Below are 16,987 nucleotides of genomic sequence, written 5' to 3'. Positions count from 1 at the left end.
GTACAAATACACATATAACAGGAAAGAAAGGTACTCGTAAAGGAGAAATATCACCTGGAGTGGCCACAAGAAGCTTCCATCGCAGCAAAGGCTCCTCCAGGCTCCACAAAATTCCACAACCCGCGAAACCTGTCCAGCACAACACTAAAACAAAAACCCAATTAAACGCACCCGCACTAGACAGGGAAATGGCCCTCTTGGCCTAATGAAATCAGACATGACTTTGCTACAAAACTAAATCGGCCCTCGTGGCCTAATGAAATAAAACAATACTATGCAGAACATCCACCTGGAAACAACCATGATAGACATCAAAGCATACCATTCCCAGGGAAACAAAGGCTCGTAGCCCTAAACTAGGTGCATTAAATTATGACCTATCCCCCCTGCGTATATCGCAAGAGGTGTTCGCATCACATGTCGTCGAATCAGTCTATGGGTCCGAGATAATAAAGGTAGATGAGTCTCGCTTACCCTCTGCATCACCCAAATCAACCATCGTCTGCCAAAGAGGGCATGTTCAGAAAGCATACCCCACAAACGACCAGGTCCTGTCTCACCATCAATAGATATATCGGGACAAGGGCCACAATTAAAGAAGAGGTCCTCTTCATACGCAAGATTAGCCAATGAATCGGCAAACTGGTTCCAATTTCGTGGAATCAGCTGAAAAGCCACTCGATCGAATTCGTCTAGCAGGGCTATGGCAGTATGATGGTACATACAAAGGATCGGGTTCCGCACCATGTACGTCCCATTGAGTTGATTTAAAACCAACTGAGAGTCCCCTTTCACCAACAACTGGCGGATACCACCCTTTTTTGCAATATTCAAACCCATGATCAGGGCTTTGTATTCTGCCATATTATTGGTAAAATTCGCCCCGAGATAAGCAGCTAACTTCATGACAATGCGTCGTCGGGGGTCTCGGATGACAACTCCTACACTTCCTTTTTTGCATGCACCCCTGGACGCCCCATCAAAGTACAAGGTGTATGTCCATAAAGCGTTTACATATCCCGCCATCCAGAACTCTACTCGTAATTATGGTAATCGAAATTCAGCATTTTCAACGGGTGGACTGTAGGCTCCATCCCTCCATCATCATTGAATTCAACAGGGATGCTCGTCAAAAGTTGTAGGCAGTGATGGCAGAAGACCTTGATTTCCCAAATGAATGTCCCGCCTTCTTGCTCAATCACCTTGTATCCTTTGCTCCACCAAATGAGCTTTCCCTGATGATATCTTTGTTCCAAATATGGGTGTTCTAAATAAGGGATCAGACGACCCATCAACCTCTATCACGATTTCCTTGCAGATGTTTGATCGATCTTGCCTAGACCTGCAAGGCAGTCATAGCATTAGTGTAATCAGAAGTAATAAGGTTTAATCTTATTAAGATTAACCTTATTTTTAAATTCTATCCCCTCAAGGTCAGCTAACAATACTGTAGATTTATTCTTTCCTATCCTAACGATCCTATAGGGCCCATCCCATTTGGGCTCTAACTTGCCTGGAAATAATTCTCGTCGTGCATCATAATACAGAACAAGCTGTCCTTTCTTGAAGGTGTATTTCTTGGCTTTGAGGTCGTGTAGCTGCTTCATTCGGCGCTTCGCCACTTCTTGGTGCAACAAGCTCTGCAACTTAAGCTCATCTAAATGTGCCAATGTCGTCAAGCGCTCAAAAAGAGCATCTTCATCGCTCAAAGAATGATTGATGGCAAACCGAATAGTCGGCAGCTCAATTTCTAGAGGCAAGACACACTCCTCCCCATATACTAACTTGAACGGGGTATGGCCAGTGGCTCGTTTGAAAGTCGTATTATAGGCCCACACTGCCACATATAACTTTTTATCCCAATCCCGTTTCTTTTCCGACACAGTTTTGGACAGGATGCCCACAAGCTGCTTGTTGGTGCTTTCAACCTGACCATTGGCTTGCGGATTATATGGGGTTGTCTTGTTATGCTGGATGTTCCACAACTCTGTCAAACCTTTGATCACCTTATTCAGGAAATGGGTTCCGCGGTCCGACACTAATTCTTTCGGCGGACCAAACCGGCATATTATCTGCTCTAAAAGGAAACTAGCAGTTTCTTTAGCATCATCTTTCCTTGTTGCACGTGCTTCTGACCACTTTGTGAAGTAGTCAGTTGCTACAATGATGTACCGCTTTTGCGTAGTCGATGACGGAGTAATAGGACCCACAAAGTCTATTCCCCACTTCTCAAATGGAAGTATCGCCATAATAGGGGTGAGTGGTCGTTTCCTATTCTCTCGACTATCATGTCGTTGGCAAATATCGCATCTCTTAACATACGCAAACGCATCCTGGAAGATGGCAGGCCACCAATAACCTGCCCTTAAAGCCTTCTGGGCTGTAAGCCGTCCAGCAAAATGGCCACCACAAGCAGAATCATGGCACTCCTCCAAAATGAATGGCACCTCGTCAGGCATCACACACCGGCGATAGATGTCATCAACCCCTTGCCGATATAATGTACCTGCGATCAAGGCAAACTTTAATGCTTGCTGCTTAATTTTCCTTTTCTCAGCCTTAGATAATTCGGATCCCGCCTCTCCTGTTGATAAATAATGCGTTATTGCAGCATACCAGGAGGGAATAGATGCCGTATCTATCTTAAATATCATCTCCATGTCACTACCTTCAGCCACAGATTCTTTCGGCTCCCCAAAGTCCACTAGACATTCCACGATGCCTTGCAACCTTGGTGGCTTACTCTTGATTTCATAATCAAATTCCTGCAAAGTGATCAACCACTTCGCTAAACGATCAGGCGGCTGTAACTTATTCATCAATAGTCGAAGTCCCTCCGCCTTCGTATAAAGTACAACTTTCTCATAGAGAATGTAATGCCTGAACTTCTTGGCCCCAAAGACCATCGCTAGACACAGCTTCTCCATGTAGGTGTAATTGATTTCGGATACCCCCAGCTTCCGACTAGCAAAAGCAATCGGGTGGTACCACTTCTCTTCCCAAATTTGGGCTAAACAGCAGCTGATACTATACATGGTGGCTGCTGAGAATATATAGAACACCTCACCTCTTTTAGGTGCTTTTAAAACGGGCGCTCTTGCTAGCTCTTGTTTCACGTCCTCAAATGCTACCTTACAAGGGTCACCCCATACAAACGAACAGCTAAAGGACAATAAATTTGTAAGTGGCAACGTTCTTTCTGCTAAGGCGTTAATGAATCTACGGTAGTAACCAACCGAAGACAGAAAGCTATGAACTTCTTTCGGAGTGCGTGGTGGACCCATGGCAATTATAACTTTGACCTTTTCGGGGTCTGTCGCAATTCCTACCGAACTAACCACATGACCCAACAATAGCCCATAAGGTACTCCAAAAACGCACTTCCGTGGGTTTAGGGCGATGCAAAATTGTCTACAGCGCTCAAAGCATTTTCTCAAAATGATCAACTGCCTTTCTCTCACGGTGGCGGCCCCTAAGTCATCAATAAACACCCTCAACTCTTCAGGGGATATGTCACCGAATGTCTTATCGGCTGTTCGTTGCCACGAACCAGGCGCATTGCATAAACCAAAAGCCATCACGTGGTAAGCAAAAGTGCCAAATACAGTGATGAAAGTTGTTTTCAACTTGTCCTCTTCTGCAATTGCCATTTGGTTGTATCCTGCAAAGCAATCCATAAACGAATATATCTCCCTACCCGCTAATTGATCCAAAATCTGGTCAATAAATGGCAATGGGTAGTAGTCCTTAACTGTCTGCTTATTCAGCTCTCTAAAGTCTACACATAAACGGATCTGATTATTCTTCTTCTTTCTAATCACAACTGGCGAACACCATTCCGTGTGTTGTACAGGGAAAATCAAACCCGCTTTTCGAAGCTTCTGTAACTCTTCAAACAACCCGTCCCTTAATTCGAAAGGCATACGCCTGACTTTCTGCCGTACAGGACGACTGCCCTCTTTCAACGGAATTGTATGAACAGCAAGACTGGGAGGGATGCCTCTCAACTCATCATAACTCCAGGCAAAGATATCACGGAATTCCTGGATCAAGGCCACATAGTCCTCCCTTTCTGCTGAGCTGAGCATAGAGCCTAATTTGATTGGCCGCGAATCATCAAGCGTACCAAGGTCTAGCTCGATAACATCTGCATCTCTTATACGATCTTGGGCCTCTATCGGCTCGTTCAAAGTGATCTGATAGATGTCCTCCGTGGTGGATCCCTCTTTGGACTCATCACTCGATGATGTCTCACTAGCAGATAAATCTTCTAATGTCTCCAATTCTGTAGAAGATAGAGGAGCTCTCTCACTCTGCGGGGACTCAGGATAAGCATCAACCACCACACGCTGGGCACCTCTGCCGAATAACAATCGACCGGCGGGTATATCCACTTGGCAATCCGCTTGCAAGATCCAAGGTCGTCCAAGTAATACTTGGTAACTTGGCCGCCCTGCAAAACGAATCACCCTAAAGTCCAACAGGCATTCTACATTTGCAACAGTGACATGGACCTTAGTAATGCAGCCTTCCGGCTGTCTCAAACTGTCATCTGCCATTCTGAGAATTGTGGAAGTATCTTTCTGAATCGCAAGACCCAACCTTTCCATCAGTTCAGAACTCATAATGTTAACAGATGATCCCGTGTCGACAATGGCATAATCTACTAATATCCCATCGACATAGGCTGCAACCCTTGGGCAATGCTTCTCAGCATGCTCGAACCAGTCATCACCAACTCGCGCAATACCCAAAGGTTCTACAATATACCCGGTACGTAGGATCTTTCTAAATTCCTTACGTACTCCTGGGGAAAGCTTAATAAGCTGCAAAAGGTTCACATCCGGCTTGACTTCGCAAAGAGAGCCCGCCAAATCGAATTCATGATAGTTCGATAGGGCTCGCTTTTCACGCCAAACCATCCGCTCTTTAGGTCGCTGAACTGGCTTCATTGCCTCTTTCTTAACTTTCACCTTCTTCTTTGGTGGTTCCTTATCGGCTTTACTCTCTACGGGCTTCAAAGGTCCCCCTTCTAGGGCAGGATCCAAAACTTGCGTTCCTTTGTCGCCTTGTTTAGGGTTTCCGTCGACAGGCTTATCCATGTCGGCTTCTCTACCCTTTTTACCTCTTGTAAGGACAGCTCGTAGATTAGAGGTTTCAGCATCATTAACGCGTACAGCCTCAATCAAACTAACCCCACTACCACTTGGTAGCTCTTCCACTGTAGTCTTTGGTCGTTGAAGTATTTGTTTAGGCCCATCCTCTCGCTGGGAATCATTTCCTTGGGCACGATGATTAACAGGCCCTGGTTGCCGACTACCCCGCTGGAGGGAACTGATCTTACTCCAGCAAGTAGCTGCTAGATGGCCGGATTTTCCACAAATGTCGCACTTAACATTTGGGCAATTTCTTGGATAGTGCTGCCCGCCACACCATTTGCAACTAAACCTCGACGGTGCACCCTCCTCCGGGTATCTACTTCCTATCAAATTTTGTTGTTTTTTAAGGAAGTTGACATCAACAGCTATTTGTCGATACTGCTCCGTAATCATGTCGGTATAATGCTTCATCATGTCCTTAACCTCGCCAAGAACATTGGAAGAACTCGACTCATAGCCTTGGTCATTACCATGTCGCTCCATCGGCCTAACAATTCGATTAGGCACTGGTTGTTGAACCACAGGCATGGGATTAGAATTGACCGCCTGGCCTCCACCACTTGGAGCCATTTGACTGCCCGTAGGCATCGACATGCTAGGGGGAGCTGGTAATAAAGGCACATTCTGCATCATGTTCCCTCTCCCATTAGGGTTAGCCATCGCTATCCCTTGGCCACTACTGCCATTGGCTATTGCCATATTGTTTCCCAATACTAGACCCATGTTCGAATTGCCTCTAGAAGCATAGGCTGCTTGTAGTCGGGATTCCACCTCTTGTGCTCGTGTAATGGCAGTATCTATATCCCCCAAGGGAACACTACTCAACTGCAATTGGATATTAAAGTCCAAACCATGTAGGAAATATTGCAATTGGGCAGCTGCGGGGATAGGAATAGAGGTGTCCAACTTACGGAAGACCTCTTTTATCTTCTTCGCATAAGCACGAATATCCTCGTGTGGATCTTGGCGGGTCACGTTGAGTACACGCAACCAATATTGCCCACCCCTTTCAGGGGCAAACTCCCTTCGAAAAGCTCCATAAAATGCATCAATGTTCAATATGGTTCCGGCTTCTAAACCATGATACCATATAGCGGCTCTTCCTTTGAGAGTCATGTTGAAGAACATCATTAAATGCCCTTCTTCTTGAATGCGACAGTTAAACATCAGCTTTTGAAACTCCCTAATGTGGAGTTCCGCATCTTCCTCAACTAACCCATTAAAAATGGGTAGCGGGTAGCCTAGAGCCGGCAAATCCGTCGTTCCTGCTGGAATTGCAATAGGCTGCGCCATGACGAGGATTGGGTTTGCACGAGGAATAGGGAACGGTGGGGTTACACCTCCCGCAATTGACGTGGACTGGCTTAAGGAAAGAAGGGGAGCACTAGAGCTTCCACCTTCTCCTAACTTACTGCTTGGGGTCCTAAGACCACTAGATCCACTCCCTCGTAAGGGTTCAGCACCGCTCCGCTTAGGGGAATATCTCCTAAAGATTTCAGCACGTCGCCTAGCTCTCTCGTCTCTTTCTTGCTTTTGGATTTCTGCTAGACGATGCTTATCACTAAATAACGGATCAAGCTCAGTATCCTTTGGCATAAACTGCTAGTTGGTCCCTAGAAAACCAGGATTCGAGAACCGCCACTTTTAAGCAGCTCCCGGCAGACGCACCACTGATGGACCTAAAAACGGGCCGGCACTGGCTCATGCACTAGCCGGACCTCGTCACTATGCACAAGACAACCCCTCGGCCTCGCGGCCAGGAGCGTCTATCAAAATCTCTGCCTTCCTAAACATTGCGTTTGTAATACGTTGTAGTCCAACTGATCCTAACCCAATATTGCTCCTCAAAGGGAGTCCCTTTCACATAGCCAAAAGGCTCGAATCACATACACATGGGGTTCCTCCTACGGCTGAATGCCGTCAACCCTCTGCGACTCTCCTACACCTTGGGGATTGGCCCCTCGATGCGCCGCTCAACATTTAGACATTTCGCACAAACGTCACTCAAGGTACCAAATAAACGTATCCAGGAATGTACCATTGTCCTTACTTGACTTCCCCTTTATGATCCCACGACTAGCCTACGACATAGGAACCTCACTGCCTCTCAACGTAGGTCATATCCCAAAAACAATTGCAATGCATATCCAGGAGCTAACTCTGATACTTTTAATTTCCTCTAAATGATCATGCAAAGAGGTGGATGCCTAGTGCTCAAACATCTTAAAAATCAGCAGCGTGCAAGTGCAAATCATCTCTTTCATGCTTTTCTTTCTAACCGCTTTGTGCTTCGTTGCAACACCTAGCACCGAAGTGATCTTCGTGCTACTAGGTTTTAATTCTTATCATTATTATTCCGTCCTAGATGCAATGCATATAAAATCAGCAAATTATTCATCATGCTCAGCGTCATTTAACCATTTTTCCACAACTCTACCCTTCCCCGTTGATAGTGCATCATTATATTCATTTCTTTTAGGGTTTCCTTGTCATTTTATGTGGAGAAAGGAATGAAACACGCACCAAAACATATAAACAAGGCTGAACTGAAGCATAACTTCATGCCCCAACCTTGCTATACATCAACAAACATAAATCCTATTTTTCTGTATTTTTCGTAGCCCCAAATGTATTTTTCCCCTATTTTTTCATGGTGTTTTTATCATTTTTCCCCATTTTCTTCATTTTCTTGTATTTTTTAAATTGCTGAAAATGAAAACCAGTTTGTGGGCTATGGCCCTTAGTTCATTTGCAACAAAATTGAAAGATTAGTTGATGTGTATCGACGGTTTTCCCCATTTATATGCCCAAAACCCTTGTTTTCCTTCATTTTTATGGTTTTTCGTGTCTCGGTTCCCTATTTTCTGCTATCCCACACATGTTTTCCTGATTTTTAAATGATGAACAGCTAGAAACCAACTCAAAGCACGACATACTCAAAACTCAATCCATATGAACACATTTTTATCAACCAAATTTGCATCAAAAGACCATTTTCCTTGAAAAAACAATTATTACCGTGTCTTGCGGGTTTTTCCATTAAATTTGGCACGTCCCACGATTGATTTCCAGCCATGAATTCTGCTTGGAATCAGCAATCTACAATGGTTTTGCATTGCTCTTTCATCCCGTCAAGAATCGGCATCCATCCGGCCGTCCATCTTCATCCTATTCCTTCAAGCACGAACGGGGGCTAAGAGGAGAGAGAGAGAGGAGAGAGAAAGACTGGTTTTCTCTCTCTTCAACCAGTCCACCATTGCGGGAGCGGAGACCGGCGAATTGATCGGCACATCATCTTCATCAGGCCTGGAGGTCCATAACCATGGCTTCTTTGTGAGCCAGCAATCGATTGTGGGGGGGGGGGGTCGCGTTTTTTTTCGGCGGCTGTTTTCAGCCGCCGCCCCCCCTCCATATCCACGATTTTTTGAGGGGGGGGTGCCAAAGGTCACCCCCCCTCCTTCACACCTTTTCAAATTTCCATTTTGGACCCCCTCTTGGGCACCCCGGCCGGTTTCGGGCCATCTTCCGCACCCGGACTCGGAACTTCGATCTGAAAATTCCTATGAGCTCGTCTCAACATCCCGGACAGGCCTGCAGCTTCACTGACTGGCACAGGCGCACGGAAAAATTATGAAAATTCACGGAGTGTCGCACGGGCGCCCGTCAAGCACTTAATGCTTAAAATCGTCCTAGGTCGAGCTGCCGCCTTCGTGGTTGAGCATTTTCCCCCGCATTTCCATATTTTTCCCCTATTTTTAGGCATGTTCCGGGGCCTAAAATCCATCCTTCAATTGGTCTCTTGCTCTTGTCGTTCATGCTTTTTACATTGTTTTTTGTGCAAAAAGGTAGAGTTCATTGTTCTTGGGGACCTTCCGAGATTCACTACGTGAGCATACTGCGACCGATCTGCGCACCACGTAGGATGGACCCAAGGTCACATCCACCGCACTTTCCTTGGGTTGCTTTAGTTATCTAATTATCTACCACATTTAGTTTGACAAGCAAAAACAGCTTCCTTAATTAACCAAATAATCACTGGTTCCTTCACGTAACTTAAGCACTGAGACAAAAAAACAATGTCAAGCAAGTTCATTTTCAACATTTGATCTTTATTTATCAGTCTTTGGAATACATCAAATAAACTTACCTGAAGGCTATTCTAGCAATCCTCAGGGATCGCTATTCCAAGTTCCGCCCATTGACTAGTATACGGGCCTTGAGATCCCATCTCGAGTCACGTAGACCTCTTGTGCAGGATCCGGAGACAAGGGATTTACGGCTCGAGCCTCTCCTATCACCCAAGTGTCCTCCTGCTCCAAGTAGCACCCACGGAGAGACCTCTCGCAGTGGGTTCGGTCCACGTACCCGGCGCGGCTAACAACCCCCTTGGATAGGGTCAGGCACACACTCGGAGGTAACTGGTACTGCCTCTCCCTCTAGGATTTCAACTTGAAGCATTAGTTATTTTTCCTGAATTAGTTCCTTGAGCAAAGAAGTGCAAACAGTGCACCTAAGTGTACAATCACAAGCATTCCAGTGGTCATATGTACAGCCAACTACTAAGGTGTGATTCCTTCTCCCCGAATGCTTCCAACATTCGATCCTAGATCAATCGCGACTTGGCAAGATCCCAAGGGTTTCGTAAGCTAAGTTGCTTATTTACCCTTTTTCCTTGGGTTAGGGTTTATACCCTATTGGCCCAAATGGTCTCTAGCTTAAGTTTCCTTAAATTATAGACAATAAATCCTGGGCAACCTCGTCACCCTAACTTGGTTGGTCAATTGTTTTCTTGGCAAATCATTACTACCCTGGCTTGACAAATTAGTCTTCAAGGAAGAGTGTTGAAGCAGGATGACTACTCAATTCCTAGGAAATTTAACTTGCAATTGGAACTCGCCAAACTTGGTCTAAGGTGTAGCAATACTATTTTGTGATTTAGACACAAGAGCATATGTCGTTACTGCTTGTTGCACGAGATAGGTGTCAGTATCTAACTTGTGGAATTTTATCTTTCTTCATACGGTATTTCTTGATCAAGAATACCATTGATTAAGACATAGGGCCCTAATCCTACTAGGCTGATAAACATTTTGGCCCTAGGGTCCCTAAATTCCTTGCGGAGGTCTAGTATCTGGTCAACTGATCCTTCGGGTGAGAACCCTAGATCATTCTTGCACAGGTGATTAGATATTCCTAACATTTCGAGAATGTGGGTAGGACCCTTGAGATCGGAAATACTACATCGGCATCCTAAGTGCGATACTAGGCAGAATTTTAATATAGCTTAACCCTACCTAGCACATTGAGGTGACCATCATATGCTAACTAATCATACATTTATGAATTTCATGTAGGCTACTCATTTACACGCAAATTACTTAGTTGATCTAACCAACCCACGACTAAAGATGATCTTCCCCTCAAAGATATAAATACTTTTCTTTTAAACTTGCAAATACTTTTCCTAAAAGATGTAAGTAACTGCAAGATGAGTGAGATGGATCATTCCATGCAATTTCATAACCATTGACCTTTTTGCCTTTATACAAGTAAAGGATTTACAGTGATCTTTCTTTTCCTTGCCCTATACTATAATGATTGACATTCAAAGCTAACTCTTATAAACCCTACATGGATGCAATGAAATCAAAGCTTTAATATTTTTAATGAAGATGCATTCAAACTTTGATAAAAGAACTCCATGCATGAGCGAATGCCATGAGTCCATCATTGATTTAATCCTTCCTTTAGCACTTAACCCAACCAAAAATGTAACTATCATCGCATGCAATTTGCAAAGTTCATAAATCCTTTCCATGCATTGCGACTATTCAGACATCATTTAATGGGCATCTACAATTATCTTATACACGAGTCACAACTAGGGAATTATTACATAAGTGCATTATGTGTTATATGCCCTATCCTTTGCGAGATGAAATACGGACACCTTCGCTCAATTTCATCTTTCAACTTTGTAACATACGTTCAAAAATGCAACTACCCTTGACCACGGAAGTGTAAGCAAATGCAAGTACTCGAAATGAACTGAACTTTGTAGATTGAATGAGTATATAAATTTCCTAAGGCATTGAAACTTCCGTACGAGAATTAAAACATGCATAATGCATCCTTTCCATGCGGGGTTAATTTTCAAAACCTCGACATTCAATATCAGGGCGTTGTCCACTCTTGTACTTTGGGTGGAAGCTCCTGTGTGTGCTCCTCTCGCCTTTTGCTTAGGAGCCATTGATGCAATAAATTTTGTCTCAGCAACTCTCCCGTGGTTCACTTACGTGTTTCGAAGTCAATCTGTCCAAGATCTCCTCTTCCGCGTAGGACACAGGCCTTGAAAGACACGGTTTTTAAAAAAACGTGGGAAGGTACAGGTGAACTAAGCCTAGGGAAGCTTCAATAAAAGCTTCCAAGCTTTTGGAAACAGGGAGATGACATGGAGAGGATGATTGGGTGGAGATGATGATGACGATGGTGAAGATGACGATGATGATGATGATGATGATGATGATGAGAACGGGGGCGGCAGCAGCCTACGACGGCGGCAACAGAGTGGCGGTGGCAGATAGCTATGGCGGGTAGCACGGCACGATGATGATCCCTTCCTCCTCTCTCCTCAAGCTTGGGAGGGGGGTCCATATAGGTTGAAGGGGGGGGGGGGGGGGGTAGCCACACAAGTGGCGGGTTGCATGCCTCCTCGCCATGCCCCTCCACCACTCAAGCTTCCCACATACTCCCTCTCCCCACTATGCAATGGCTGAAGGGGATGGAGTTAAAAAGAATTTGCAATTATTATCCCCTTTTCTCTCCCCATGAAGGGTGTTCCCATGGTGGCTTGCGGTTTCGAGCCACGGATTCATATGCACCATGCAGGAACAATATTGTTGATGCACGGGGCTGGAGCACTTAGGCCAGAGTTTCGTTGTTGCGGAAGATCACTCAAAATTGCTTTTGCGCGGGATCAAGGGTCGTTAATATTTCGTTGCGGAAATATTACATTCTCTCCCTCTTAGAGGAATCGAGATGTCCTTATCTCGAGAAGATTCTGGGGGTATTGTTGATTGAGAGTACTTTCATCCATCCAGGTGGCATCCGCTTTGGGGTAATCTTTCCACTGGATAAGGTATTCTCTCAAGGTCCTGGATCTCAAATGCCTCTCCCTAACATCTAAGATCCTGTCAGGCCATAGCTCAAGGACTCTTTGGCTAGGCATTACAATTTATTGATCATCAAGCACATGACTAGGGTTAGGCACATACTTTTTCAATAGACTGATATGGAATACATTATGAACTTTTAGGTTTTTAGGGAGTTGCAGTCTGTAAGCATTAGGCCCTAGGCACTTGAGAATCTTGTAGGGTCCACAATACCTTGGACTTAGCTTTTTGCATTCACCCAAGGATAGGAAACTCTTCTTTGGAAGTACGCGAATGAAGACCATATCACCTTCAACGAAGGATCTGTCTTGACGTTTCAAGTCTGCGTAGGCCTTCTGTGTGTCCTTGGCAGCTTAGATGTCTTGTCTTATTGATTTGATTTGGTCATCCATGTCCTCCAGCATCATCTGCTTTGAAGCTTCAACCCTCAAGGTTGGGTCTGAAAAGCTTAAAGGAGTACGACAATCGTGCCCATACAATGCTTGAAAAGGGGTCATCTGAATGCTTTGTTGGTAAGAAGCATTGTAGGCAAACTCAACCAGTGGTAAATATTGAATCCACTTTTTGGGTTTGCGACAACAATGTGCCCTAAGCATATCTTCAATGACTTGGTTGACTCGTTCTGTTTGACCATCAGTTTAGGGATGGTAAGCTGTACTGAAACAGATTTGAGTCCCAATGGCTTCAAAGATAGCCCTCCAGAAGTGTGAGGTAAAGAGAGAGTCACGATCACTAATGATTCTTTTGGGTAGCCCATGCAGTTTGAATATTTCCTTGATGAATAACCTTGCAATGTCTGAGGATTTATAGTTTGTCTTAATAGGGATGAGATGTGCAACCTTGTTGAGCATATCTACCACGACCATAATGGAGTTGTATCCTCCCTAAACTTGAGGTAGACCAACAACAAAGTCCATACTAATAAATTTCCATTTCATTTGGGAAATGTCAAGTGGTTGCAATTTCCCTGGCATTTTGACATGTTCGGCCTTAATGCGTTGACAAGACAAACATTCCATGACATATTTGAGAACGTCACCTTTGAGCCTATCCTAATAATAGCTCTTTCTAACCGCATTAAGGGTCTTGGCATAGCCAGGATGTCCTGAGAAAGGGACTATTGATAGTGAATTCTTGATACTTTGTTTATAGCTTCGAGTCTTGATCTTTGATGGGGATCCCCTTAGCAATTTCTAATAGGTTGGGTCATGGCATGCCTCTTCTCTAGCTAGCTCAACAATTGTGTTTGGCATTGATACCTTTGTGGCTAGAGATCTTGTTGTTGATGGATCTTGCAAAATCAGAGAATTCAAAAATGCCTTGTGACTGAGTGCATTGGCAACTACATTCTCCTTTCCAGGCCGGTATTTGATTTCAAAGTCATATTTTTCCAGTACTTCAATCCATCGACTTTGCCTTATATTGAGCTCATTCTGGGTGAAAATCCATTTAAGACTCTTGTGGTCCGTCACTAAGGTAAATTTGTTACCCAGCAAGTAGTGTCTCCAAAGTTAGAGAGCATGGATAAAAGCCAACAGCTCCAAATCGTGGGTAGCATAGTTCCTTTCATGACTCTTCAGTCTCCTTGAAGAGTATGCTACGGGATGACCTTCTTGCATGAGCATACATCCCAAGGCAAGTGCGCTAGCATCATTTATCACTTCAAACTCCTTATTAAGATCAAGAAGTTTCAGGATGGGTGTTGATACCAAGCTTTGCTTTAGTTTGTCAAAGCTGGTCCGTTCAGCAAGTAACCATACAATTGATACTTGCTTCTTTAGTAGATCAGTCAAAGGTGCTACAATCAAAGCATAGTTTTTGATAAAGACCCTATACCATCATCTCAATCCAAGAAAACTACGTATTTCTTTGACAAAAGTTGGTGTTGGCCACTCCAAAACGTCTCGGATCTACTGAAATTCCTTTCGCTGATACAATGAATCCCAGATATTCAATGTATCACTTGAAAAAATGCACACTTCTTCTTCTTAGCATAAAGCTTGTGTGCTCTCATTGTTTCGAGGACAATGCAAAGCTGGGGTTCATGATCTTTTTCCTACTTGGAGTAGACTAGAGTATCGTCAAAGAAGACAAGTACGAAGTCATCAAGATAGGGTCTAAAGATATCCTGTATTAACCTATTAAAGGTAGCAGGAGCATTTGTCAGCCCGAATGACATGACTAGGAATTCAAAGTGTCCATACCTTGTGCTGAATGCCGTCTTTGGGATATCTTCTTCCTTGATCCTTATCTGATAATATCCAGACCTGACATCTATCTTAGAGAAGATCTTTGCACCTTGAAGACGGTCAAGAAGTTCATCTATTCTTGAAATGGGGTATTTATTTTTAATGGTTGATTGATTCAACCCTTTGTAGTCAATGCATAGCCGAAGCGTTCCATCTTTCTTCTTTTGGAACAACACTAGAGCTCCCCATGGTGAACTATTAGGATGGATGTAGCCTTAGTCTAACAATTGCTTGAGTTGCTCCTTCAGCTCAATTGCTTCGGGAATGGACATCCTATATGGCCTCTTTGCAATTGGTGCAGCTCCTGGTACTAGCTTGATTTCGTGATCGACTTCCCTTTGAGGAGGAAGTTCTGTCAGCTCTTCAGGAAATATGTCTACGTATTCCTTTAACCATGAAGGTTCCTCCATAGATTCCTGATTCTGATCTAGCTTATTTAGTTTGATCAAATAAACAGGTGGGCCCTTTCTAACTCCTTTCATTATCCATGTTGCTTTTGCTATAGCTGAATTTTTGGCTTACCAGCCTCTCCTTGAGTTGTAACTAATTCCCCTTCATAATTTCGAAAGGAGACTTGGCCCTTCCCACCAGTGAATGTGGGCATCATTAGGTATTAGCCAATCCATTCTGAGCAAACATTCGTAGACACCTAGGTTCATTACTCGGAATTTGACCGAAGTCGACTTTCCACCCAATAAGAATTTCACCTTAGCAGTTTTCGTGGTACAAGAGACCTCACAACCATTTGCTAATTCCACAAGTAAGGTAGGTGCATCTTTTGTGACTATTCCTAATGTTTTTGCACATACTAGTGAAATGAAGGAATGTGTATTGCCACAATCAATCAAGGTTTTGAAGCTTTTACCTTGATAATCTGATGGAGTTTGAATCACCGACGAGAATTGCCAATTCAGGCCTTTCTTGTGAAGAGCAACATGAACCGTCGCCCTCTCAATGTCATCTTCCATGGACAGGTCTTCTTCATCACCCAACTCCTTGTTGGCGACACTAGAGGTTCTCCCTCTGGCCTTGATGGTGGCTCCTTGGCCATGGACGGCTCCTTGGGGTGGCCCTTGACGTTGTCCTTTGCTAAGCTTGGGACACTGCCTTTTAAAGTGACCAGGCTCATTGCAATGGAAGCAACAGAGATTGCAGCCATTACCTTGGGTAGGAATGAAATTATTAATAGTGTTGGCCCTAGCTTTCTTCCTTTGTCCCAAACTTTGGCCCTGCACTCTCTTAGCCTAAGACCTATGCATTCCCTTGTTCTGATCCTTGTAAGACCAAGTCCTGTTATTTCTTGGCTTGGTCTGCACTTCCTGTATTATTGGCGCAGCTCGAATGAGTACATCTTGTAGGTCCATTGGGTGCATTGATTCCAAGTGGGTGTTAATCGGTGGATTTAACCCAACACAAAAATTTGACGCATGTTGTGTGTCATATCCATTTGTGGCGTGTATTTTAAGAGAGAGATGAACTTTGAATAGTATGTATCCAGGGATAGTCCAAGCTACTTTAATTCATAGAATTCGTTCATCTTCTGTGTACGGTAGGCAGGTGGTAGATATCTCCCTCGCACAGTTATTTTAAGCTTCTCCCAAGTAATTGATCCTTTCAAGATCCCTTAGTCTTTGCACCATTGTTTCCACCAAAGTCTTGCTTCGCCGGTAAGTTTCAGTTTGGCTAGCATTGCTTGGTTAGCGGGTGCAGTTCCTGCTACCTCGAAATAATTTTCCATGGATTCGATCCTGGGGAACTTCTTCTCTTGAATTACAACCATACTTAGTGTAGGGGTCGGACTAGGAATCTGCACTTGAGGTTGTGCCTAGGTAATAAGATTCTTTACGTTAAAAACTTACTAAACATTTCTCACATTACATTAATATGTCCAGTTCAACTTTTAGCCAAGTGACCTAATCACTTAACTCCTTTACCAACACTTACAGCCATGACAGACAGTGATTAGAAAAATCTTGTTCATTCATGTGGGCATTGCCCTTTTGAGTACATTTATTTTGGAAAGGTAGAACAAGCTGATACGTCAATTTGGGAAAAATAGGATTTTGTTACATTCAACTACGGGAACTGAGTAATAATATGGAGTGGGATTATGAATTTTTAGGAATCGATAGGTCATAGGAAGCTTGGGGTATCCCTTCCTTTGATACCCGTTCTTCTCATAACATCCCAGTACCTTGATTCTGTCATCAGGGATTATTTGAGCCACTTCCTCATACACATACTTGTTCTGCTTGACCTTCCGACCACCGATATGTAGGGTTGTGTTTGCGTGAGCCTCAACAAAGATGAACAGCTTTACGATCTTTAAATCCTCCATCCACTTGATTCTCTTCAAGTTGGTCTAAAGGTACGCAAGTCGATGGGCCGCTATGTAATATATTCTTGA

Source organism: Lygodium microphyllum, chromosome 24, assembly GCF_053477565.2.
Source record: "Lygodium microphyllum isolate KBCC chromosome 24, Lygodium_microphyllum_v1.1.10, whole genome shotgun sequence".
Taxonomy (NCBI): Eukaryota; Viridiplantae; Streptophyta; class Polypodiopsida; order Schizaeales; family Lygodiaceae; genus Lygodium; species Lygodium microphyllum.
Note: the sequence above shows the minus strand (reverse complement) of the source record.